General features: G+C 37.7%; 4 pseudogenes; 1 reads left to right on the top strand and 3 right to left on the bottom strand.

The window, feature by feature from the left end:
• The window catches only part of LOC107035347 (olfactory receptor 8K3-like), a 47,148-nt pseudogene extending 24,578 nt beyond the window's left edge, over positions 1 to 22,570 (bottom strand).
• Positions 193 to 25,343, bottom strand: LOC102536885 (olfactory receptor 8K3-like; annotated as a pseudogene).
• Positions 13,833 to 14,925, top strand: LOC140694431 (olfactory receptor 5T2-like; annotated as a pseudogene).
• Positions 19,149 to 22,562, bottom strand: LOC102537127 (olfactory receptor 8H1-like; annotated as a pseudogene).
• Positions 25,344 to 27,596: the final 2,253 nt, after the last annotated feature.

Below are 27,596 nucleotides of genomic sequence, written 5' to 3'. Positions count from 1 at the left end.
TTGTATCCACCAGTTTTGCAAAATTTACCTTTTATTACTAATTTTTTAGCTTGAAATTCTTTTGGATTTTTAATTAACACAATTATGCTACTTGAAAACAGTTACACTTTTATTTTTCTTCCCTGAGCATATACATGTTTACATACCATAATTTAACAGAAATCTGAGGTGTCAGCAAACACAAAGGAGATAGAGCATCATGAAGGCCAATATTTTTGATGCATTTTTTTATTGCTGTATACATGCCCAGCACACAGAATAGTCACTGTCATCTTCCATGTGTCAGTATGCCAGTATGACAGGCACTAGTATTTAAATATTGTGTGATACACACACACATGAAATATTTTATTAAAAGACACAAGTGTACCTTTGAAAACAAGATTATTTAATGGTAGATGCAGTGAAAAAGACTTCCCTTCAATTGCAACATAAATATGTGGCAACATGAGAACAGGGATCTGGACTTCAGTCTCTTGCCCTAAAAGTTGAGGACAAATCAAAGTTGATCAGTACTTGAATATCTATAAGTTGAAAATGAGAAACATGTTTCTAGTTTGCATTCCTTTCACTCATTACTGCTTTCTAACAGTTCATCACATGTAATAAACAGTTGTCTATAGTCTAATTTGTTTTATATGCATTGCGTATTAAACTATATAGGGAATTTGCACAGATTTTTCCACATCCTATGCAGGGTGCCTTTGACCTCTCTGTTCCTCAAACTGTAGATCATAGGATTCAGCATGGGAATTACCAAAGTGAAAAACACAGAAGCTATTTTATCAGAATCGAAGGAATGACTGGACTTGGGCTGCATGTACATGAAGAAGAGGGTCACATATAACACAACTACCACTGTCAGGTGAGACCTGCAGGTGGAGAAGGCTTTGCAACTGCTTTCTGCAGAGTTCATCCTGAGGATGGCCTTAAGGATCAGTATGTAGGACACAAGGACAATCAGAAGAGATGAAACCAAGTTAAACACTGAACAGATCAGTATGAGCAACTCAATTTTCCGGGTGCTTGAGCACAGCAAACTTAACAAGGGAAGACTGTCACAGTAGAAGTGACTAATGACATAGCCACAGAATGATGAAGTAAATATCTTTATGGTGGTTATCAGAGACACAGAGGCACTGTAAAGGTAGGGGACTTCTACCAGCACCCAGCACAGGCTTTGGGACATAACTACACTGTAGAGCAGAGGGTTACAGATGGCCAAATAATGGTCATAGGCCATTGCTGACAGGATGAAAAGCTCACTGATGATGAATAAGATGAAGAAATCCAGCTGTGTGGCACACTAATTACAGGGGATTGTGTTTTGATCACTTATAAAATTTACCAATATTTTGAGCCCCAAAGTTGTTGAATAACCAAACTCAATGAAAGCCAGGTGTCTGAGAAAGAAGTACATGGGTGTCTGTAGCCTGGAGTCCACCTCGGTGAGGATGACCACACCCAAGTTGCCCACCAGTGAGATCATGTAGATAATGAGAAAGAGCCCAAATAATGGAGCCTGGAGCTCAGGGTGGTCTGTGATTCCCAAGAGAATGAATTCTTTCAGCTCCATTTGATTGTGTCTGTCCATCCAGGCCATGGAGGAAATTAACTGTGGGAAGAACCATCAGAAGAGACACTGGGTTTCAGAAGACATCATCTGTGAAAAGTTTAGTATTCACAGTCATTCTGTGTAAGACAGATCCCATTATTTTTGACAGAGTGATTTAAAACAAGACTCAACCCCCTCATTGAACCTGGAAGCAAATTTAGAGACCATTACAACCTAAGATCTAAAGTAGACATCTGATTTTTGTGTGTCATGTACTGGTTCTCACTTCAAGGTACATATATTTCCTTTACAGCTCTGTCAACAATGTCATCAGAGAAGTTCGATCAGAGTGGGAATTCTTACATTTTTTCAAAAATTTTTTTCATTTAAACCGCACATAATTGGTTACAATGTATCAATTTTAGAAAGAATTATAATAAAAAGTAATAACCCTTTGCTTCCTGACCTTGCAATTTAGCCCCAGTCTCCAAAAAAAATGCTATGAAACTAATTTAATAGACTTTGATCCACTTCTCTTCATTATAACTCCACATAGACAAATGGTATTTTCATTCCACTATCCATTTGATTTTTTAAATTGTACTATCATTCAACCATGCTTTTATGAGTTTTAAATATTGTTTAGTGATGTTTATAATGATAGAAAATAATTTAGCAAATTTTCAGTAGTCCCCAATATGCCCACTGTACTGCACATAAATGACTTATTTCTTCAAGAAATGTGGATCTGAAACTTCAGCAAATGTAAGCCAATTTTTGAAGTTTCTGAGTTTTTCCTATATTGCATACCAAGTAGACCCTACATCTGTAATTGATTCAATCTGGGAAAGAACAACAGATAAGTATGCCCACATTTGCTTTGACCTTAGCCCAATATCTCTGAAATGATGAATTTAATATTGTAGTTGTTATATTTTTCTAGCACATTTTAAGACAAGTAAAAATTAAAACCATCTAGTAAACTACTATGGATATACATATCCAACAGAAAGAAACATCTCTGTGAAGCAGAGAATGCTCTCTCAAATGCCTCAGGGGCTGGCAAATGATATCACTGCATGAAGGATAAGGATGAAAAATAAAGACGGTCATAGGGAACAAGAGGAATTAGCTATTGCATGATTCATTTGAAGTATTTGAATTTTGTTTAAATTTACATAGACAGGACAAGATTATACTGTATAGCACAGGGAAATACATACAAGAGCTTGTGGCAGCTTACAGTGAAAAACATGTGACAATGAAGATATGTATGCTCACGTATAACTGAAAAATTGTGCTCTACACTGGAATTTGACACAATGTTGTAAAATGACTGTAACTCAATAAAAAATGTTAAAAAAGAAATAATATTGTTTAGAATAAATAAAAACAATAAAATTAAAAATAAAAGGGGAATTTCATATCTTTGATAAAATATTTATAAAAAGTAAACTGAACTACTTGTAAAAGGAGAAAAATTAAAACTTTATTGAGAAACATGACAGAAGACATGAATTCAAGATTAATTTGGAAGATTAAATCTGCCTCATACCAGTAACTTTCACAGACACAAAAAGGGAAAATAAGCATTCATTAGTAGCAACCAAACAAGGAAAATGGCAATGTCTATGCCTTTAGCTACAAAAAAATTATACCCAAAGAAAGGAAGTTTCCACCCCGGCTTGTTCATTGTGGCAAACCTCTTCATCCAAACATTTGCCATATTTTACAAATCCTTGGAGTTCTTCTGAAACTGAGCTGAGTTGATATTTTTATCTGATCCTCGCCTTATCATCCCCACCCAAGCACTAACTGGAAAGAAACAAGGAGACTGAGCAACAAGAATGACTCTTTTCAGATGGAAACACACATTTCAGAGTTGCACCAGGACTTGGGGAATGGATCTGAAGCCCATGGGGATCCTCTTATGCAAATGCAAACACCAAATCTCAGCTAAGCTTTCTAGAAAACTTTGCAAATAGCCTCAACTGAGATACATGTTTGATCCAGCTGAGAATACTGTATTCCCATGCAAAGGAAGGAGAGAAAGAACCAGAAAGGATAAAAGAAAGAAGAATCTTGAACAGTTCTAAAAGTATGTCAGGCTCGTCAATCTTTGAGTGAGTTAGCATCTTTAAAAATATGTACATATAGTATTTAAAGACACCCATACTTCTCTCATTCAACCCAGCTAATAAGGCTACAAGTCCTTCCTTATATATGTTTTCACTCCCTATTGTGTAAAAGATTTTGAATTTTCTCCATAAAGGACCACTAACTACAATTAGGTGGTGTTAGTGAAGGACATAAAATCAATATAAATCTTCTCTAATTACAAATTTGGAATTTGACCAACTGTGCTGCTTGGCAAGTCCTACTTAGAAAACACCAAATTTTTGCTTAAGATGTTCAGTATTATACTCAGTGTCATCCCCTAAACTGCTATTATGTGGCTTGTTATAATCCTTGAAGATTTTTTAAAAACTATACTTCTTCATTATAATCACGTGGAATAATGCTAGATTCTCAAATGCGTGGGTCAAATTCTAACAGCTGAGTAACAGCTGGTGTTTTATCTGTGCCACATAACAGACCTTTGGAGAGATATGGGAAGGTCTCCTGCTCTCCTCTTCCCATCCTTCAAAACATATTTTTTCCTACTCACTTGTGATATGCACAATTTGTAATACAAAAAAGAGATCAAGAAGAAAATGTTCCTTAATGCATCTAAGTACATTATGAGCAAGGAAAGGCAGTATCGTGGGCTAGATTATGAAGTGTCTAAGGAGTGGTGAGTTCACCAGTACTAAGAGTGCAATGCATGCAATAGATTGGTGATTCTTTCAAAGACCAATCTTCCCTGACCATTTAATGCCATTGATTTTAGACTCAGTTTTTCCCCTGCTGTCAATATATAGGCTATACTCCCAAGCCTTTAGCCTCACCATTCATATAAAAATAAATTTATGTAAAGATAGTAGGGCAAAGACATCCTCTCAATGTGGTGTGGTGGAGATATTAGCCCAAGTAAAAAGTCCATTTTGTATTATTTTGGCTTTGCCATTAACTTACAGTTACAAATATCACTGTAGCAGACATATCTGTCTCTCATCCCTTGTCATTTTGGGCCACCCATGACTTGGCTTGCAGCCATGCTAGATTATTTTCTGGCATGCTGGTAGAAGCCCATGTCCCATGACCTCTTTTTCTGAAGGCATAATATCTTGAGATCTTGCTCAGACCACAGGCTAGGCACTTTGGAAGTGCCTGAGATTTAATGTGTTGAGGAGCAATAACCAACCAATAAGGGACAAGAATCAATGGATAAATATCCAAGCCTTTGCCTTCTTCTAGGTAATCCCTAAAAGAAATCTGAAGGGCACTGCATTACATCTTAAGTGATTGAAACTTAGTTGCATACAGCAGTAATCTATTTTTTACTGCACACTTTATTAGCTTTCTCCCTTCTCAGTCTCACACTTCCTGTTTCTCTCATTTTTGCTTCCTAGAATCATCTACCAAGTTAACTTTATATACCCAACTCCTGGCCTCAGAATCTTCTCTTGGGGAAATTTGCAATCTGACAATTATAGATTATTAGCTAAAAAAAGAAAAACAAGGCTATAAATATGTAGAACACAAATGAAACTGTATGAATGCATGACAATAAGAGATAATGATAACATCGTATTACTGAATAACTGAAAGCCTGATCAGAAACTATAATATCTGAGGCATTGACACTTAGAAAAAAAATTCAGTCAGCATCTTTGCTTAGACAACATTTAAGAGCTTTCAGGAAATGCTTATTCCCTCTTCAGAAGGCCTATGATCTAGAATCCTAGTATAAATATAGAAATAATAACACATAGAAATGAGGTCCCTTATTACCTTCAAAGAACACCAATAAGAATTGCCAAATATATCATTATCTAGAAACCAGTTATGAAAAAAGTTTATTAATATTTGTGGTACAGAGTATTGAGACTGGCATTGGTGACTAAAACCCATATCTATAATTTAAAATTGAAGATGGGGTCAAGAATTGTCATTGGATCTAATCTAGTAATTAGGATAATCAGTGCCATCTACTCACCTAAAACAAGGAATGCCTCCTTGTTCCCCAATGTGATTACTAGACCGACTGCAGCCAGAAGAATTTATGTGTCTGTCCCCTTTGAGATACTCCTCTGGGAACTTGATGCAATTCCTTGGTTATTCCCAAAGCATCTGAGAAGTGGAAATGGTGCCACTGGTCTTTGCTAATTATTCAAGGTATTTTTGATTTCCTTATAAAAGAAACATTCTTTATGTACAATTTACCTGATTTATTTTTAAATTATTTTTACTGCCCTCACTCAAATATCTGGATTTAAGTTTATTAACTGTTGGATATATACGTTCATCACCTATGATTACTTCAACATTCAGTGTTTCCCACAATTCATTTGCTCCAAAAGAATAAGCAACATTTTGACTCAGTATAGTGACTCAGGGGAATGCGAGACATGTCATCATATTAATTTCAGGGGATGTATAATTTCCCAGGTGCAAGTCAGGAGAAAGTGACAAGGCAGCATGTCAAGTGTTCATGCCCCTGACTGCAGAATCAAATGGAAATACATGGGTGTTCACTTGCTGATTGAATTCATGCCATTTCTAAACCATCAGGTCAGTTGGTTAATTGACCACTGCATTCTGTTAGCTGTCTTCATATTAAAGCCCATTAAAATACCAAGTGATTTGCTAAAAAATAATTTCCTTCTGACATTGAAACTCATGAGATAGTATATCGGTGTATAGATCATTAGAACAGAATATCAGCATTCCAGACCTTTCAGTAATTGTTATAATCTGGTCACCTATAGAATGAGAACATTAATATTTATGCCACAATATTGAAATAACTACTTTTTTAAATGTGAGGAGAATCATAAGAAGAGTAGCCCTGATACAATTCTTGACATTAGTTCAATGATATTTCTTGTTCAGGACAAATAACAGAATTTAGAATCTGAAAGGGCATGTTGATAGGCCAGGTTCAAGATTAAAAGCCACGTTTGATGTTAGAATTGCTCTCCAAAGTTTACCTACTTTAAAGTACCAATATATTTAAATGACCAAGGGGAGAAAACCAGATGCATCCAGGCAGACTAATTAAATGTGTAAAGCAATAAAGATGCAAAGCAATTTCCTTTGAATATGTCAGTTTGGGTTATAAATTTAAGACTACCCTATAATTGAACTTTGTCATTAAATGCATGCATTTTTAAAGCATTAGAAAATATTGGATCACAAAATTAGTGTTATAACTAATCATTGAATAGAAGTGGCAAGAACCTTAATCCAGATATTTCATTCTTTTTAAAATATATTTTTATTGAAGTACAGTCAGTTTACAATGTTGTGTCAGTTTCTGGTGTATAGCATAATGCTTCAGTCATATAGGAATATAAACATATTCATTTTCAAATAAGATATTTCATTCTTTACCTTCATGTAACATGTGATTTGTGATTATTAATACACATCAAAACATTATTCTCTCAGGATAAATCCAGTGAATCAATTTTAATCATTTTTTTTTACTCTATTCACTCTTTCTGTCTCTGGATTATTCCTTAGAGAATAAAGAAGTGTTATGAATTGTGTATTCTGTTGATATCAAAAAATACACATACAGCTCACCACAATTCTATTTTCTACATTACAGTGAGCTTAAATTGACTTGGCTCAAAAAGAGAGTGAAAGACTACAAAGTTAAATACTTCAGCTAAATTCCTCTTTAAACAGGCATTTCTGCTAGAGGCAAAAATGAAAGTTATACTGGGTAAAACTAAGTCAATATTAGAATATATTGAAAGGATTTAGAATTATGAAAAGAAAATGACTATAACTCTTGAAGAATTCAATAATCTACAATCAGATTTTAAAATTAATATAAGGCTTCTTCAAAAATATAATTTAACGGAAGACAGAAAAATCCAAATATCTTAGAATCAACATTGAAACACCAAGTTTTCAAAAGAGAAAAACTAATAATTGCCAAGTGCTGAGCACAGGCCACAGGAATGGATTTCTGCATACATTCCTTCATTTCCCTTTTATAGCAACTGTCACAGCTAAAACAACCCAGAGTCAAGTTTCAGCCCAAGGTCTTCATCATGATGCATGTAGTTTTCACCATCTTTCCCTGCCTCCTGTGATACCATTGTTCCTCTCTGTAACTGACTTCTTTCTTACTACTGTCAGTGAAATAAATAAAATAAATTTAAAATATGTATATCCCTCCAGGAGAGACAAAAATGATCCACAAATGTCATATACCCAATGGTTGACTGACAGAAAATTTTCTCTCCATTCACTAATTTTCCTACATTTGAAATAGAGCCTCTTATTCTCACTCCCTTTATTCGCCTTATGTTATCTTCCATCAAAGAAATTAAATAAAATTTCTAACTTACAAATCTATTGACCTAAATGTGTAAAGACTCTTTCCTATTTATGTTCCCTGGCATTCTTTCACTCAATTTTTATTCCACTCTGAGTTAACTAAAAATGTTCATAGCAGCACTATTTACAATAGCCAAAACATGGGAACAGCCTAAATGTCCATCAACAGGTGACTGGATAAAGAAGATGTGGTATATTTATACAATGGAATACTACTCAGCCATAAAAACTGACAACATAATGCCAATTGCAGCAACATAGATGCTCCTAGAGAATGTCATTCTAAGTGAAGTAAGCCAGAAAGAGAAAGAAAAATACCATATGAGATTGCTCATATGTGGAATCTAAAAAACAAAAACAAACAAACAAAAATAAAGCATAAATACAGGACAGAAATAGACTCATGGACAGAGAATACAGACTTGTGGTTACTGGGGGGTGGAGGGTGGGAAGGGGTAGACTGGGATTTCAAAATTGTAGAATAGATAAACAAGATTACACTGTATAGCACAGGGAAATATACACAAAATTTTATGATAACTCACAGAGAAAAAAATGTGACAATGAGTGTGTATATGTCCATGAATGACTGAAAAATTGTGCTGAACACTGGAATTTCACACAACATTGTAAAATGATTATAAATCAATAAATAATGTTAAAAAAAGTCAACAAACTGCAAGCACCTGTTAATAAAGGTCTTGAATAAAAAAAATTCTATTTCAAATTTAAATACTAAAGCGTATCATGTAGTTTGAGATTCAAGATTATAATTTCTGGTGTATTTTGTAAATGATGGAAAAGCTTTTTTCTTACCTGTAGAAATGGAGCTACTCATTTCATGAAGCCATACTATGCATTCTGAACATCTGAACTCTTATATCAGATTCTCAAGCTCTTCTTGAATTCTACAGGGATGTCCCAAGGAGAAAACACACTAATTCCCTTCTGGGACCAAGAAGGAGCAGGAGGATTTTGGTTTTTCATATGGTAAACAGGAGAAAGGAACACTTGTAAATAGTATGAAAGGTATTCTAAAACTCATTGGGTAGTTTATAGAGAGGATAAGATATAAATAAAGCAATATGAAACATTGACAACAAACATAGGACAGTATGTGAATAACTGTAAAATTCTATGTAATAGAACATTAGAATCTTAGAGATCTAACAAAGATGAAGCTCAAAATTTGAGTTGTGTAGCATCTTGTGTCATTTTGGGAACCCTTTATACTAATCTATAGACTAGTGCTAGGCCATGTACTTAAAGAAATTCTTCAAAAAATTGTGAAAAATACATAGATGCTTAAGCTTTACACTCAGAGATACTAAATTAAAAGATAGGGAATGGAATCTGATTTTTAAAGAAAGAAAGAAGGAAAGAAGAAAAGAAAGAAGTAAAGGAAAAATGAAAGATGATACTGATATACATACAATTATCAAAAAAAGATTTATTAAATGCATTCCCAAATGACCCATATATTCAATGCAACTCTGATTAAAATTACACAAGCTATTTTTTAAACAAATTGACAAGGTAATTCTACAATTTATTTAAAAAAGCAAAGAAAGTAAAGTAGTCAGAGCAATTTTTAAAAAGAAGAATAAAGTAAGATTTATACAATCTAATTTCAAGATTTGCCACAAAACTAATACATCAAGGAGTACGTAGGTCAATGAAATAATCTTCAGCAATAGATTCACACTGTGCAGTTAATTGATTTTTGACAAAATTGCTAAGGAAAATCTACAGAGGAAGAAGAGTATTTTTCTAATGATACGAATGTAAAGAATAGCTTTATATCACAAAAAAACAGACATGACTCATTCTTTGCATCATATATAAAAGTTGTCTCAAAATAAATCTTAGACTTTAATGTAAAACCCTAAAAAAATATCACTTTAAGAGAAACAAATTCGGACATTTTTGTGATTGTGGGTTAGTCACAAACTTTTGTATAAAACACAAAATTCATGAATCCTAGAAGAAAAATGTTAAATTACACTTTATCACATTTAAAGTTTGCTTTGTGAAACACCTTGTTGAGAAAATTAACAAACCACAGACTGAATAGCTATTCAATAAAGAATATGAATATTGAATAAGAATATGAATTTATTGTACAGAATATACAAAGTACTTTAAAAACTCAACAATATGAAAACAAAAGGAAAGATAATCAAAATATGGGCATACATTTGAATAGACACTAGACACTGGTAGCAACTAAGTCTATAAAAAATAATGTTCAACATTTGTGATTAGAGAAATACAATTTTAAAACCACAATATGATCCCATAATATCTATCAGAATGACTAGAATTTTTAAAGTATAATAGTAGGTAAGCATACAAAGTGCTCACAGTGATGGAGAGCAACTGGAGCTCTCATCCATCCACTACTGGGAGGAAATCAAAATGGTGCAGCTCACCCAGCAATTTCACTCAGTCTTATTTACCCAGAATAAAAGAAAATGTGTCTACACCAAGACCTGTATGCCAATATTTCTAGCATCCCAATTCACTATATTCTAAACCTTGAAATAACCCAAATGCCCATCAACTATTGAATGGATAAGTGAAACATGGTACATCTTTACAGTGGAATATTATTCAGCAATGAACAGGAACAGGGGGATGGTATAGCTCAAGTGGTGGAGCACATGCTTAGCATGCATCCTGTGTTCTATCCCCAGTATCTCTTCTAAAAGTAAATAAATCTAATTATCTCCCCACTACCACCAAAAATATAATTAATTAATACAATAATAACTGTATCAGTCTCTCACAGTCCCTTTGTGACTGTGAATGGTTGACAGCATGTGGCAAACTGAAGAAAAATATAAGTTCTACTGGATCTCTCTTGTTAACCAATGTTAATTTTCTCTATTTTGGTCCTAGGTGCGTGCTTGTGTGGGTATGTATGATTGTGTGTGTTTTATTGTATGTGTATATTAGATATTTTAAAATTTATTCTGCATAGATTTATTTAATCTGAACAATCTATAGATACTCTATATAATAGCTTCCCTATAGGTTAATACTTAAGATTCATGGATTACGTGGCTTACAAAATCCTACAGAGCTTTAAACTTTTGAGGTCTCCACATTTCCATGGCTTTTCTTTTCTTTTTACTTTTCTTATTACCTTGAATAATAAACTTATAATAAGCTCAAAATTTATACTTTACTCTTTTTAACCAAGCACTTTGTAATTTGAACAGAGTAAATGTGTAATGAATTTTATTGACTATAAATCCATCTGCTAGATTCTGCAAAATATATATTGTGGTTTTACATTACTAGAGTTTACCGTATTTACCTACTTGTTGCTATGTAATATGGCTTACATTGCCAGGATGAAAGCATTGGTTCTCAGAGAAATTAGTGCTAACCCAGTGTCAGGGCTATGGTATAAGAATATGTCTCACATCTTAAGGTTTCCTATATAGGGTTAGACAATGTATATATTTTTTGAAGGCATCATTTTAAACCAGACATTGAAAACGTTATTCATTTTATGCATATCAACATGTAGTACATTATTTTAGAGCCACTTACTTTTTTTATTATTGAGTAAATCATCATGTTGCTGTTTTGAACCAGAAGAAAATTGGAGCATATTCCCCTTGGGGCTTCTCCTGTGGGTTTTACCAACAGTTAAGTAACTGAATATAAGAATCTGAAGGAACCATATTCACAATGTACTGATGATTGCATTTTCTGTTCCACAGGTAAGAGAAATTTTCAGATCATCTGCAGAATATTTCAAGAGTTGGGATCTAAATTATCAAAATTAATTATGTTATAGTACCAAGGCTTTCTGTTTTTGCCGTTTCTACTGGTGAATAGAACGCATTCATCACAACGTAATTCATGCAGTGTTTGTCTAAAAATTGAAAAACAATACTTCTTGGAACAAAACAAAAGCAAAATGGACAATACTGTTTCATGTTTGTAGAAGTAGTGAGTTTAAGTTTTTATTTTCCTTCTGGAAGAAGACAGACCAAGTCAAAGTAAAACGGGAAAGTTATCAACAGAAGCCAAGAAAACATTTGACCTACTCACCGATCTGGGGGCTTATGTTTTGATGTGAGAAAAATAATCAGTAATTTTTTATGCTTGTTTTGTTAGTTACATAATGCGGAAGCCACTCTAGATTACTACTTGTGTCATAGTGTTTCTCTTGTCTTAAGGGTTTGAAAATATCCAAATGCATCAAAGATCATGTTTTATTTTATTTCAGTGGGGGTGGGGGGATGAGAGGAGGAAGATCAGATCCAGAATGAAGCCAGGATACAGTAAGAGGAGGGAAGAAGTGGTGAAAAGCGCATGTACCCTGGGGGAGATCTGGGACTCAACCTTTCTGGCACTTCTCAGCTGGCAGGGTTTCTGCAAAGGTGAACTAGAGTAACATGTGCAAAGCCCCCTTCCTACAGTTCAATAACTAGTAGTTATTATTTCTCTCCTCCTTTTTGAACTTAGTGCTTCAATACTGAGCCTAAGGTATTTGGACTATTCCACCTTGCATTAAAGTCATATGTTGACAGTTCTCTCTGGGTGACCTTGGCTTTGTCTTCCAGAAGGTTATTGGTATGCACATTCGTCTCCTTCTACCACTTTTTCTAATCAATATGTCTCTTTCTCTCACTAATGGGATTCATCTGAATGAATTGAAACTGGATGAATTTAAATAATGTGCAGATTATTTGCAGTACACTAGGTACCCTGAAGACTGACTCAGATTTTTTGAATGGTAGATTTATAAAAAATAAATGACTTAAATAAAAACTATCCTCCAACTAGTGTTGTAATTACAGGTGAATAACAGAACTCTGAATTCGTGTTCAGGTAACACTGAGAGTCCTCATTTGATTAACCATGGGACAACACAGGAAAGACTTTTTCTAACTTTCATTTCCTGCTAAGTTTTTTTTAAACTCTTAAATATTAAGTTTTATGTCTAGGTGCAAAGATTGTTTTTGTTGTAGTTATATTTTTAAATGACTAATATCTGTAAGTTTATTTAACTGTTACTTTTAAATAATAGTTACCTACCTGTCATTTCCCTGTATAAAAAAATCAATGATATATAATCAAATGTTACGCTATGAGAGAAAAAACATTTCTTATTTTTATTATAATTCTCCTATTTCACCACAGAATTTGAGAGAAGAAAAAGTATTAATTATCGAGAACTTAGATTCCCCAAAACAAAATGAAAGACCAAATTATTCAATCATGGCAACCAATTCAATTCTCAGAAAAAAATTAATTAGTTCTTTTCAGAAAAATCTAATGGAGCTGTAAATGTTTTTACAGAGATTAACTCATAAAATACTACAATTCAGTAGGCAATTAGTTTACCAAACAAATCTTATTCAGCCTGTTCTACATGTAAAGGCATTTTAAATATTCAAGTTTATTAATACACTTTGCACATTAATATGTATTCTGCTTTTGAGATAAATATTAATGTAATAATTACATAAGAAATCTTTCTTTAGCTGTAAACTTTGTGTTTTAGTGTGACCTCATAGGGAAAAAGCTAATAGAATTCAGTAGAAAATTAATCATTTGACTTGATAGTTTTTAGAAATGACAGGAAATGAACCAGTTAGTTAAATCCAAAATCTTCCATCTGATTCCACAGTGAATGGTATCATCCTTTGGCCCACCATCTTATCACTGTCTCTGGAACTGCTGCTGGGAAGTTACGCATTTCCAAGAAATAAATATGAGAATACGGTTCACATTTCTTAAGTCACAGTATTGTTCACTCTTGTCATAGCACTATGAATTATAATTTTATAAATAGCTTCAAGTTTGTTTCTTGAGGGGTCACCATGCAGAATGTCACTTGAAGTGACTCTATTCATACTGAAGGGCTTCACAGACAAGCCTGCCATGCAGATCTTCCTATTTTCCCTGTTTTTAGTGATCTACCTGTTTAATCTGATGGGAAAATTAGGACTAGTTGTGTTGATCACCAAGGCTTCCCGGCTGCACAACCCCATGTACTATTTTCTGAGTCTGTTATCATACGTGGATGCCAGCCTTTCCTCAGCAATTACCCCAAATATGTTAGTAGATTTTATGTCAAAAAATAAAGCCATTACATTCTTTGAATGTGCAGCCCAGTTGTTTCTCATTGTTATTTTAGGGACCACAGAATGCTTCCTCTTGGCCACAATGGCATACGATCGCTAAGTAGCAATCTACAAGCCCCTCCTTTATACAATGAGAATGGCACCCAGAGTCTATGTGCCACTCATCACTGCTTCTTATGTTGGTGGCATTGTGAATGCTTCTGTGGACACAGTGGACAAATTTAGCCTGTACTTCTGTGCGTCCAATGAAATTAAACATGTCTTTTGTGACATCCCTCCTCTCCTTGCTCTTTCTTGCTCTGACACTCACACAAACCAGCTTCTAATCTTCTACTTCATGGGCTCTATTGAGATAGTCACTATCCTTATTGTCCTGATCTATAGCTTCATTCTGCTGGCCATTCTGAGGATGCATTTTTCTGAAGGGAGAAGGAAAGCCTTTTCTACATGTGGCTTTCACCTAACTGCAGTGTCTATTTACCATGGAACCTTCCTCTTCATGTATGTGAGACTGAGTTTTAGCTATGCCTTGGACCATGACATGATAGTGTCTGTATTTTACAGCATCGTGATTCCCATGCAGAATCCAATCATTTATAGTTTAAGGAACAAAGATGTCAAAGAGGCCATGAAGAGAGTGTTTGGGAAACATTGGTTTATTAATAAAGTGTATTTTTCAAATTAACCAGTAAATTGAAACAAATGAAGAATGATATTCTTTGTCTCCATATCAAGAAGTTATGATAAAATTATTTTAGTGTAGTACTCTCCCCATTCTTTTTAGACACCTTTAAATAAAGATCATAGTCAAACCTCCACCTGTGCACTTTCCACACAGGCAGAAAAAATGAGTCTTCCATTTGCTTCTTACTTGATTCATTCAGATACACAGACACATAGACAGACGGGTACAGATAGGTAGATACTGACTGCATCAGCACAATAGTATGAGTGCTGACACAGCAAAGCACGGCAGGATAGCGGCTTAAACAACTGAAATTTATTTCTCACTAGTCCAGAGTCCACAAGTATGAGTTCAGGGTGAAGCCAGAGTTGCCTTCTGCAGTCTTGGCCTTTGTATCATCAATTGCAGTCTCCCTCACCCTGTGTCTTCACATATTCTTTTCTCTCTGTGAGTCTACTGCATCAGAGTCCACCCTAAAGGTTCCATTTTCACTTAATTACCATCACAAAGGCCTTATCTCCAAACACAGTCGCATTCTGTGGTACGAGGATTAGAATTTGAACACATGAACGCTGGCATATATCCTCTGTTTATTTACACACACACAGTCACACATGCATGTTCTCTTTTCTTTAAAATGTATAGTATTAACTTTCATCTCAATGCAAGTTAAGTTGGATAGAATTCCAAGTTGCAATTGCAAGTAACTTTATGATTATATCTGACAAGCTTGAGCCAATACCACCCAATTGATAGCAAACCTACAGCTGACATACCCCTGTACCATTTTCTGTGTAATCACTGATTTGGACTCCAGTTTAAAGCACTTTTCTCATCCTTAGATCCACGCATGGACATCAGTCTAATCCCAGCCAGTGAGTCAAGGATCACAGATATGATCCTAGTTTCACTACCATGATGCTTGTGAGGGTAACTTTCTCTTGTATTTATTTGTTCATCCAGAGCATGTACATTAAACTAATTGTATAATTTTTCACAGAATACAGATGCTAGGCATTAGGATTTATCAAGATTATACTTAAACTCAAGAATGGCAAACCAAGCACAATTTACAGTTTAAGGTACATCTGGCTCTGGATTTGGCTCTGTCTGAACTAAGCTCCTCTACATCTTTCTGGGTTTCCCTACAGGTGTGGTCCAGACTCAGCTTTGCTCACTTTTCCTTTGACCCTTACCCCTCTGTGATGTCTTTGCAGATGCCACCACTCCTCATCGCCCAGGCTTAAACCAACGTACAGAAAGCATCCCTACTATGCTCACTTTCACTTCTGCTTCCAGCAGGCCTCATTTTTATTGCAAGGATATGTGCCCTTCAAAGATCATTTTTTCCTTAATTTCTTCCTTCTTTCCTTCCTTTCTTTCTTTTTTCTTTCTTCCTTTTTCATTCCTCCATTATTATTATTTGTATTTTGTGAAAATCCTTTTGATTTCATTCTTAGAACATAGAATACAACTTACATATATTTCCCTAAAGTGGGATTACTAAGTTTAAGAACAACTTGACAGTATAAACAGAGCATTTCTTAATGAAACAAATCCTCCCCAATTTTTCTGCATTTATTATTCCTATTTGGAAAGCTCTCCCCACTGCTATTCACATGATTCTTTCCTTTAAAACTCTCTTCTTAGTGAGGATCTTATTTGACAGTTTATCTGCTTTATATCTCCTCACATTCCTTGTTTGTTAAATGCACCATTGCATTTTCAATTATTTTGCATAATATGCAGTTTCATTTCTATTTGATTTTGTTGTCTAATCTATTTTCCAGAGTCTAGAACAATGTCTAATACATACCGTTCCTCATAAATATTCCCTTAATGAATGAATATTACAGGTTAAAAACTGTGAAACTTTTTTTTTTTAATTCAACTCAGGGACACTTGTGAAACAGTGACAGCATTTTTTGCGTCAATGTTAGTTATTGCTTAGATTTTCTGGTTTAGTATTTCCTTTAAATATTTTCCTCTTCCTTTCATTAGTCTATTTTGTCCTTCTTTTCTAGTCTTCTGTATTGGATATGGAGTTTCCAAGGAACACTATGTCAGTGACATTCCCCATGTTTTAAATATGTCATATTTTTGCTATAGATCTATCTGGTATTTTTCTTATTTCGCTTTCACTTGGGAGTGGTTTAGTAACTTATCTTTAAATGCCTAACTGAAATAATTATTTGTAACTGAAAATGTTTTTGTCATTCATTTCTAGAAAGAATAAAATTTTTAAATATTCTGAATTCAGAATATTGTTTTCACTAATTATGGCAGTTTTTTTACATACTGCAAGTACACTTGAAAAGAAACTGAAATCTCTCTTATTTATGGTCAATGCTTAATATTTATCTATTAATTTCTATAAAATAATCATATTTAATGAGTGCTTTAAGTTTTTAAGTCCTCTTCAATGTTTTCTTGATTAAAAAAGTTTAACTGCTGTGTATTAGGCTTTCCTAATGTTGGTATGAGTCATGTATTTTTGTCTTTTCATTTCCTCTGTGAGAAGTTTCCTGTTTTAGAATATTTGTTGCTACATGACTATTTGCACAGATAACACTTACCTTTAAGTTTTCCTTATGAATTGAAATCCATCAATACAAAGTATCCTTTTTTGTTTATTTTAATCTTTCCTGCAATCTGCATTTTTTACATTAAAATGACAACCAATGTTTTGTTTTCATTTGTATTACCTAAATGCACATTTGCCCATACATTTATTTTTAACTTTCTGAAACAATTTTTACTATATTTACCTTTAAAAAACTGCCTGGAAAGACTTATTTTAGAGATATGTTATGTGTAACTATATTCTGTATTTTGAATCAACATTATATGCTGATAGATTGGATGTGAGATAAGTGAGACAATTTCAGGATTATTTGTGTGTCTTTGCCTAAATGAGTACAAAGGTGGCTTCCCTTTACATATGACTAACATTTAGATATTGCTGATACCTAACTGCAAGTTATCTTGTGAAGATAAACCATGTTAATTATATTTCTAAAGCCCTTTGAACGTTGTCTGGCACATAGTAAGTGCCTAACAAATTATGTTATCACCATTATATCTATCCATTTTTTTTTGAGGCAAACACAGCTGTTTATGTTTCTGACATGCTCTATTCTTGTCTTATTTTCTTGATCATACTTTTATTAAATAGCATTTTGGCATGGCATCATGAAAAAGAGTATTATGTTGTATGCTGCTTCAGGCTACATTTTACATAAACTATGATATGCACTAATGTAACAAGGAATGTTCAGGGCAAATGCAAATAGTCTAAATCTTTCTTATTGCCCATAGATTGTATTACACCTGTGTAATGGTATAATAACCATGGTTTCTAAACTGAATTGTAAAGAGGATAGGGTAGTCTTAATTTAATTAGAATTTAGTTGAATTTAATTGCAATTTTCTCTACTTAAGTGTAGTCCACAAAATCATAGAATCTGCAGACCATATTTGCCAACACAAACCAATGGGATACATTTCCTAATCATAGAAATAATTGAAAGCAAAGTAAAAGCATAGTTTATAAAAAACACTAGGAACATGAAAAGGGCCTGTAAACATATGAAACGACATAATGCTTATACAAGATGAAAGAGGAGCCAAAGAAGCATAATTTAGACAATTGCAAGACAAAACAAATAGTGTTAGCTCTAAATACAGAGTCTAGACAGCATGGATATCAGAGCAAAAATAAGTCATTATAGTTTTAAATGGCATTCATATTGGATGAAGAAATATTTAAAATAAATTAAGTAAAGGAAAATAATGTATATTTAAAAGACTTGAATAAATTATTTGACAGTTCTGAATTAGTAAATTTTTTATATTAACTCCTAAAAAATTTGCACTTTTACATTTTATTTTAATATTTAACAAATATTTAAGAAAAATAATCAACTATAATTTTATAGAGTAAACAATAGAAATTTCAAAGAATAAAATTGTTACAATAATTTTTTAGTAAAAGCAATCTATATAGTTACCAAAATTCACACTCAAAAAAATCTAATACTTGGAAAACAGAAAAATATGTTCTTAAATAACCTTTAAATAGCAAAAACATGAAAATTCCAATTCTAGATTATGTAGAAGAAAAATTTAAAAATAATGGAAATTTTAGCAGATTACTTGACAAAAGTTTTTGAGTTGCCACAAAACTTGAATTCATAGTAAATTCATAGCTTTACAATTTATCTTTGTTAAAAAATTTAAAAGAAATGAGTCAAACATTTAATTCAATATTTACTTTAATGATTATAACAAACCTACAGAAATCAGGAGAAAGGCAATGATTTTTTAAAAAACATACACAGAATTTCAAGAAAGAAGCAGTTTACTGAAGCTTGCAGATGAATCACAAGAAGGTTAGCTTTTTAAATGCTTTCAGGTAGCCACCACTGCATGCAGATTTTTAATGTGATGAATTTCAAACATGTCATGTCCAAAGCATTGCAAAGTAACAGTCTGAATTTTTCTCATGTGCAAAGAACACATTCAGCTTAGGTCTCAATGACAAAGGAATAATCAATGGTTAAACTCATAAGTGTACACAGAAAGCTTCAAAAAACTACATAAGAAATAACAGAAATATTGCTTAAGTATTTAATATATACATATACATATATAACTGTCCATCTAGAAGAACACATACAAAGCTGTTAATAACTGTTAGGACATTTCCAGTATTTTAAATTTTTCAATATTTTTCAAATTTTCTCCAATGGTAACATATACCATTCTAAGTTCAAAATTGTGAAGCGCTCAGTTTTTCCTTTGCCTTTTGTATTTTTGTTCTTCAAATCAATCAAAAGTAATTTATAAAACAGAAAGGAGTGTTCTTTACAAAAAAGCTCATGTGCATTAAAAATACTCAGGAAAGTGAGTGTTCTGATTATGATGGCCAGCATTTATCAGTACCACCTTAAATGTTTTATATCCATTATCTGATATAATCTTTATATTAACTATATGGATGTGGAATTGTTACTTATGTCATGTGGTCAAGGACACTTGAGACTGAAAAGTTTCAGTGATTTATTAAGGATTATGCAGCTAAAAGGACAGCAGTTCTAGAGTCTGAATTCTGGAGTGTTTGCTTCCAAAGCAAATGCTCATAATCACTCTGCTATATTGCTTCTCCATAAAACATGAAATAATCAATAAAACTGTTATCATTGTTCCCCCAATGGAGCTTTTTTCCATAATGAAATTCTCTGAAGTTGGAGTATACATGGGAATTTGTATGATACAGTTTAAAAGTGACAACTGTATTTTGTTTCATTTTGCAAATCAGTTGCCCTTAAAAACACAAGTACTTAAACCATAGATTTAACATTTCATAGTTTCCAATTACTATGTGAATTTCTAAAGGCATATTCCTGGAAATGCCCAGATCATAAATGGTCAAATGAAAGATAGCAAAACAGAAGGAAAAAAAAGTATTCTACTATCTCTGGAAAGAGAACAAGGAAATACACTGTAAGCAAGAAAAAAATAGATGAATTTAAAAGTTTAGCATCACTGTTATTTTAATTGCCTGGATCCCTCTCTCTTCCGAGTGACTCTACAGAGAGCATTTTTTACTTCTTTGTTCCTAAGGCTATAAATGAATGAATTCAGCATGGGGATCACAATAGTATAAAAAACAGAAGCCACCTGATCCTTCCCAAGGAGTAAGATTTACTTGGCTTCAAATAAGTAAAAATCATAGTGCCATAAAAGATGGTGACTCCCAGGAGATGCGAGCCACAGGTAGAAAAGGCTTTTTGCTTTCCGGAGGTGGAAGTAGTTTTCAGGACAGTAGACAGGATGAACATATAGGACACAGATATTGTGATAAGAGACACCATTAGGGTGATGCCAGTGACAGTGAATATCATGATTTCAATGTCATGTGTGTCAGTGCAGGACAGGGCTAAGATTGGGGATGTGTCACAGAAGAAGTGCTGGATTACACTGGATTCACAGAAATGCAATCTGCTTATGCAAAGGACATTGACAAAGGAGTCCAGAAAGCCAATCAAATAGGACCCAAGGATGAGGAAGCAGCAGCGTCTTAGGGACATAACTATGGGGTAATGCAGAGGGTTGCAGATGGCTACATAGCGATCATAGGCCATTGAGGAGAGAAGGAAACATTCAGTGGCACCCAGGAAGACAAAGAAGTACATCTGAGTGAAGCAGTTCATCTGTGAAATAGACTTGGCAGAAGTCAGTAAGTTCTCTAAGGTTTTAGGGGTGATGACAGTTGAGTAACTGAGGTCAAGGAATGAGAGGTGACTGAGGAAAAAATACATGGGGGTGTGAAGCTGGAGATCCAGGCGGATTATCAGTATCATCCCCGCATTTCCCAACATGGTAATCAGGTATATCAGGAGAAACAGCGTGAAGAGGGCCAGACGGATCCCTGCAGAATCTGTCAGCCCCCGAAGGATGAAGCTGGACACTTGTGTGTTATTCCTTTGACCCATAGTGTTCAAATGCTATACACTGTTGAGAAATCAAAGCTAATACTTAACAGGAAGTACTTCAAAAAGATTTGGGTTTATATGTGTGCCATGACATTTGTATTAGTTCTGTGTTTATAGAAAGTGATAATAATATAGTGTACAGAGTATGGAAAGAAAACTCTTAATTTGATTGTGAAATAGGGAAATAGGTATAAATTGACATTTGGATAAAATATAATAAAAGTTAATATAGTGGTTAATTAGAATAACCCTGGTACTATTCTAAATGTTTCCTGTTATTAATACACTTAATCTTCATGAAATTATTATATCATAGGTAGTACATGTAGCCACATTTTTTAGGTGAGAAAAAAGGCACAGAGGATATAGGTAACTTATTCAGAGTCAGTTATTCAATGTTGACTCTGGAATTCTATCAAGATTGATTAACTCCAGAGAACATGCTCATAATAGTATGATTGTATTTACAATTAATTTCAGAAAACCTGATGTATAAATTCTAGGTATATAATAAACAAAGATAGAAAAATAGTTTTAATGCATCATGTATTGTCCTTTTGTTTCCAATTTTATTTAATACAAGATGATAAATTTCAACCCTAGAAGACTCTAGTAAGGTGTATTAAAATTTTAGATCCCATATTAGTATTAATTTTCAAAACATATAATGTTTTCAAAACAACCCTTCAAAACAATTTTTTTCTAAAAATATGCACATTACTTGTAAACCATGATTACATCAATTCTGTATCTCTGATTCCATGAATCCTGGCGCTACTGCAGGGTAAGGTCTATATTCTGTGTGTATATATGCTCTTCTCATTATGTCCCCATTTTGTTTGATCCTAACTAAACCCTTCTAATTTTGAGAACAATACTCACTGTGAGCCAACGTTGGTGAAAAAGTATCTTCTTCCAAAATTATCTGTCTAGAAACATGTCAACCTCCTCCACCCTGCACTCCTGACTTATCTGAACCCTGTGTGCTCTCCAGAGCACGTGTCCCTCCCCACACACTGTGTGTGTTCACTGTGTGTCTCACTCGCTGTGTGCCTCACTCGCTGTGTGCCTCCCACCCAGGTCAGTCCCTAGCACACAGTAGGGCTCAGTAAGTAGTGAATGAACGACTCTTACCATCACTGCTGGGGAGATTCTTGTCTGTGGCCTACAGCATTCATACACCCAGCACACATTCACTGAGGTCCTACTGTGTGCTGGGCGGGTTCAAGACACCAGGCACAGCAGGGAGTGAAACAGGCAGGTCTCCATTCTCATGCAGCAGACAGCCTGGTGGGAGACACAGAGAAAAATAAGTAAAATATACACAATGTCCGGCGGTGATAAGTTCCATGGAGAAAAATAAGGTCAGGGAGGACATTTGAGCAGATACCTGGAGGTGTTTTAGAAGCAGAGGGAGAGAGTTCCTGGCTGAAAGGGCAGCCAGTGCAAAAGCCCTGAGGCCACAGTGGGATGCACGTGGAGGATCTTAGATGTCCTTGTGGGTTCTTTGTCCCACCTTGAGTATGTGTGTTGTTTTTTATTTGTAAGCATTAATCTCACCTTTCTAGCTAAATAACCTGCATCACTAGTCTGTAAAATTTAGCCAATTCTGTCTCAGGTGTTGTGGGCACAATGGCGAGCTAGTTACTTGGGTTGGTAAAGAATTACCAGCATCTGAGAAGGGTTTAGGAAAGTTTAATAGGGACACTGCTATAGCCCACATCGGGCCCCACAGACAAGAGGTGCCTGCATGAGCACCAAGGGTAGGTGTGTGGGGTCTGTTATTGGGGGTTCTGTGCACACAAGGAGGAGGGGGCTGCATGATCAGTTCATGCACAGGTACCTGGTTGGTTGTGGGATCTGTCAGGGGCTTCCCTGAACAACAGGCTTTACCACTTTGATAAGGGCATTGCCTGTGTTCCTGAGGCAATGAGTTTTCATAGAGTAAACACACACTAAGAGAAGATGTTTTATATCTTGTAGAAATGCAGGTGTGCAAAGGGTCATGCAGTGGGGAGTGGGAGGTAAAGTGCCACTAGGCTCCAGGCATACAGAGTCCAGGGGTGGGGCTGTATGCCTCTAGAGAGTGCCAGCTGGCTCCACACCAGGGACTTAATGTGGAAACAGGAGAACCTGGGTTGTCAGCACGTGTCTACTGAATGACCTCCCTAAGCCCTGCTCTGTTAGGCACCAGGCAGCTGTGAAGTGAACACGAAGATCTCCGCCCTGAAGGCCGAATGAGTGAATATCTTGACATCCTCAAGCCCCTTATTCTGCACCACTGCCCCACTCATCTGGGTCTCAGGCTCTGACCCTGACCTCAGTGGCTCCTTTGTCCCCTACCTCCAGCTCCTCTGGACATCTCTGTGCTGAGTTGTTCCAGGTCAGCGAACCCCAAACTGAGCTCTGCCCTTGCCCCATGACTTCCTCCTCCCTGTGAAGTCCCCTCATGAAAGAGGCCGCCACCAGTGGGATCCTTTAGTCCTGAGGCTCGGCCTTCCTCATCCTTCTGATGCCTCCCAGCCCATGATCCCGCTCTGGGGAACCCCCATCATCCTCTCCTCCCCTCTTCAGCCTCGGGCTGCACACAAACACCCTGTTCACAATCCTCCATGAGGCGGGTCCATGTTCACTTGAGGACACAGATTTTGACAAATGGGCAGTGCTGGGAATGAACAGCAGGACCCTGGAGCAAGGACAGACGAGGACTCCAAATTTGCCAGTGCACAGGTTATAGTGGCGGCAAGGTGTCCATAAATGATGAGGCTGGCATCACACTGCAGCCTGGCCCTCTGTTCCCTCAGGGTGCCCTGCGTTTCCTGCCTTGGCCTGGAGGGCTGACCCCCTCACTCTCTGTTAGAGGGATGTTCATTCATTCATTCACACTCTCATTTATAATGTATGTGGGTTCTGGCTAGATGACAGCTCATCCTTGGAGACACAGCTCAGACCTCACCTCCTCCATGAAGCTCTTCTGGATTCCAAGTCCCTCCTGCAGCCCCTCTGTCCTCCCCTGGCACCCCCAGGGCTGGGACCTCACTCTGATTACCTCTCCAATCTGTGAGCTCTGTGAGAGCCCTGGGCCCAATATGGAAAGTGACTTAGAAAAATGTGCCAAAGGGGCTAAGAAAAATGCTACTAATTCTGTGTTACAGACAAGGACACTGAGGCACAGGGAGGGCAGTGTCCACCCAAGGCCACAGAGGAGGGTCTCAGTGAGCCCCTCCATGGCCCTGTTACTAGTTCTCTGTTACAGATGAGGACACTGAGGCACAGAGAGGGAGCAGGGACCTGCTATAACCTTGGCCCCAGGGCCTGTGTCCTTTATGACCAGCTCCGTGCTGCCAGCAGGGGTGTAGTCCTGGAATGGATGTTGAAAGCAGCCTGACCCCCAGGGCCCCATCAGATGCAGAGTCACTCAGCACCTACTCCACACCCCTGGGGTGAGGACCTCATTGCTGTTCCTGGAAGCTGGCTGGGCCTCCCTGTGGATTGTCCTGGGACAGGCCAGGAGAGGCTTGGGGCAGCCACAGGGCCCCTGAGGCTCCCTGTCCCCAGCTGAACAGCTCTGGTCCCCTTGACTCTCCCTGGAAGAGGCCTGATGACAAGAAGTATCAGCCGTGCAGCCAGGTGTGCTGTGGAGATGAGGAAATGGGGCACCACGCAGGTACATGCAGATGTTCAGGTATTTACTCAATAATCATTGATTCAGGCCTTGCAGGGTGGCTGGCCTGGGGCCAGGCCTGGGGGTCCAGCAGTGAGTACAACCAACCCCTTGAGCCTCCTGGGAAAGCAGTGCTCAGAGAAACGGGCCTTCAGTGCCCCCTCCCTGCTCCCCATGAACAATCACACTGAGATGAGGCTGCGGCCGTGGGTCCCACTGGAGGGTGAAGGGAGGGGGGACACCCAGAGTGGGCACCGACCATGAGCCTGGACACTGGAACCAGACGGCCTGGGCTGTGTAACCTGGGGTGGTCACCTCACCTGTCCTCTCTGTGCCTCAGTTACTTCTTCTGCAGGAATGGGTGATAGCGCCTGTCCCTGCCCCACAGATTTCCACGAGGAGTCAGTGAGCTTCTCTTAGGCGTGTAGGACAGTGTCTGGCCGTGGGTCAGGATCCCGCTCACCTCACAAGAGTCTGTCCCACTTTAAAGAGGAGAAAGCCAAGGCTGAGGGGGTTATGAGACCAGCCCGGGATCGCCCCCTCCTCATGCTCTGCTGACATCCCCTCCACCCCGCTCTCCTGTGTTCATGTCATCCTTTTGTCCCTCACATTGCTAAGAATCTCTGAGCAAATCCACGTGAATGGAGACACACCCTCTCACCACTTTGGTCTCTCTGGACCATGAGCAAGACGGGGATATCGGGCTCCCCCAGACAGTCCAGGAGGCCCAGCATGTCCATCAGTGCACTTCCACTCAGCACGGAGTCGGTGTGAGGCCCAGGGCCAGAGGGCACTGGAATAGCCCAGAATTGGGGAATGCCAGGTGCGTGGTGAAGCACACAGAGGCCCCTGGAAGACAGTGTCCAGGCAGCCAAGGTGCAGGGCGTGAGGGTGCCCAGAAGGAGCAGAGGACAGAGTCCAGCCTGGACACCACCCCCTGCTGGGCCATGAGAGGGCATGAGAATCGGGACAAGCCAGGGCCCTGCTGGGACTCCTCATCCAGCAAAGAGGCGAGAAAAAGACAAGGAGACAAGTGCAGCTGACCCCACGGCGCTCCCTGTGTGCGGGTGCTGCTTCCAGTATCCTGGAGGTTCCTTAAAAGCTTGTAAAGTGGCTGCTTGTTCCAGCCCTGTGTGGGCAGAATTGAGGCAGGGAGGATAGTGACTCAGGACAGAGCTAGGATTCGGCCCAGTGTGTGCTGGGCCCCTCGCTGAGAGCATCCTCTGGGCATCATGGACTCAGGAATTACCCCGACCTCCCTCTTAAGGCTCCTGGCATGTTAGCAGGGAAGGTCCCAGGGCCCACACCCTCTCAGGGGATCCCAACATGTGGGATCACCACGGTCCTGGGAAAGGAGAGAGTGTGGGCTGGGCGTCAGGTCTGCATTAGACCCCAGTGCTGCCCCTACCGCCACGTGGCCTGGAGGCTTTCCCCTACCTCTCTGTGCCTGGCTTTCCAGCACTGACTCAGAGGACTGCTGTGCTTGGCACACAGTAGGCCCCCAGTCAGAGGAAAAAGCCAGCCCTCCCCCAAGAATCTCTCCTCTTACAGGCCCAAAGCTAAGCTAGGTGCTGCATGTCACCAGAGCTGACCCTTGACAAGCAGGGCAAGTGCAGTCCAGAAGCTCCTCCCTCCGGCCTGAGGCCCTTCCCTCCTCAGCGACAGTGGCTCGGAGCAGGCCTCGGCATCCCAGAAGTCTGAACTGAGCCTTGTGACCTGGGGAAGTCCCTGTTCCACACAACATGGTTTCCAGGTCCTTCCAACAAGGCACACAAGCACCTGCTCAGTGTTTTAGCTGCAAGGTCCTCCCTTTGCAAATTGCCCCATCACAACCGGGCCAGAAGATGTAAGCTCCAGGCCACGTGACTATCAGACACATGACTTCAGGGAAACATCCCTGCCCACACTGTACTCCTGAGAGCCCAACTCCTAGAAGAGGGGATGGTGACCCACAGCTCTGCAGTTTTATCAGAACACAGCCCCCACCCACCCACTACTGGAAACACGTGTGAGAAGTGATGATTCCCGAGTGCCTGGAGCCCCGTCATCCAGAAAGCAGAGGTCAGGGTAACAGACAGACGAGGAGAAAGTACTTTCAGACCATATATCTGATAAGGGGTTAACACCCAAAACATAGAAGGAACTCTTACAGTTCAACAGCAAAAACAAGCAATCTGAGTTAAAAAGGGGGCAGAGGAACTGAATACATTTTTCTAAAGAAAACACACAGATGTCCAACAGGTACATGAAAAGGTGCTCAACATCACTCATCATCAAGGAGATGCAAATCAAAACCACAGTGTGATATCCCCTCCCACCTGTCAGGATGGCTGTCATCAAAATACAAGAGATGACGAGTGCTGGCGGGGTTGTGGAGAAAAGGGAAACTCACGCGCTGTTGGTGGGAATGTAAACTGGTGCCATCACTGTGGAAACCAGTATGGAGTTCCCTCAAAAATTCAAAAATAGAACTCCCGTATGATCCAGCAATTCCACTTCTGGGAATATAGCCAAAGGAGATGTAATCACTATTTTAAGGAGAGAATAGTGCCCTCATGTTCACTGCAGCATTATTTACAATAACCAAGATACGGAAACAACCTGTGTCCATCGACAGATGAATGGATAA

This window comes from Vicugna pacos, unplaced genomic scaffold (assembly GCF_048564905.1).
Source record: "Vicugna pacos unplaced genomic scaffold, VicPac4 scaffold_21, whole genome shotgun sequence".
In the NCBI taxonomy this organism is placed as follows: Eukaryota; Metazoa; Chordata; class Mammalia; order Artiodactyla; family Camelidae; genus Vicugna; species Vicugna pacos.
Note: the sequence above shows the minus strand (reverse complement) of the source record. Positions and strands in the feature narration are given on the sequence as shown.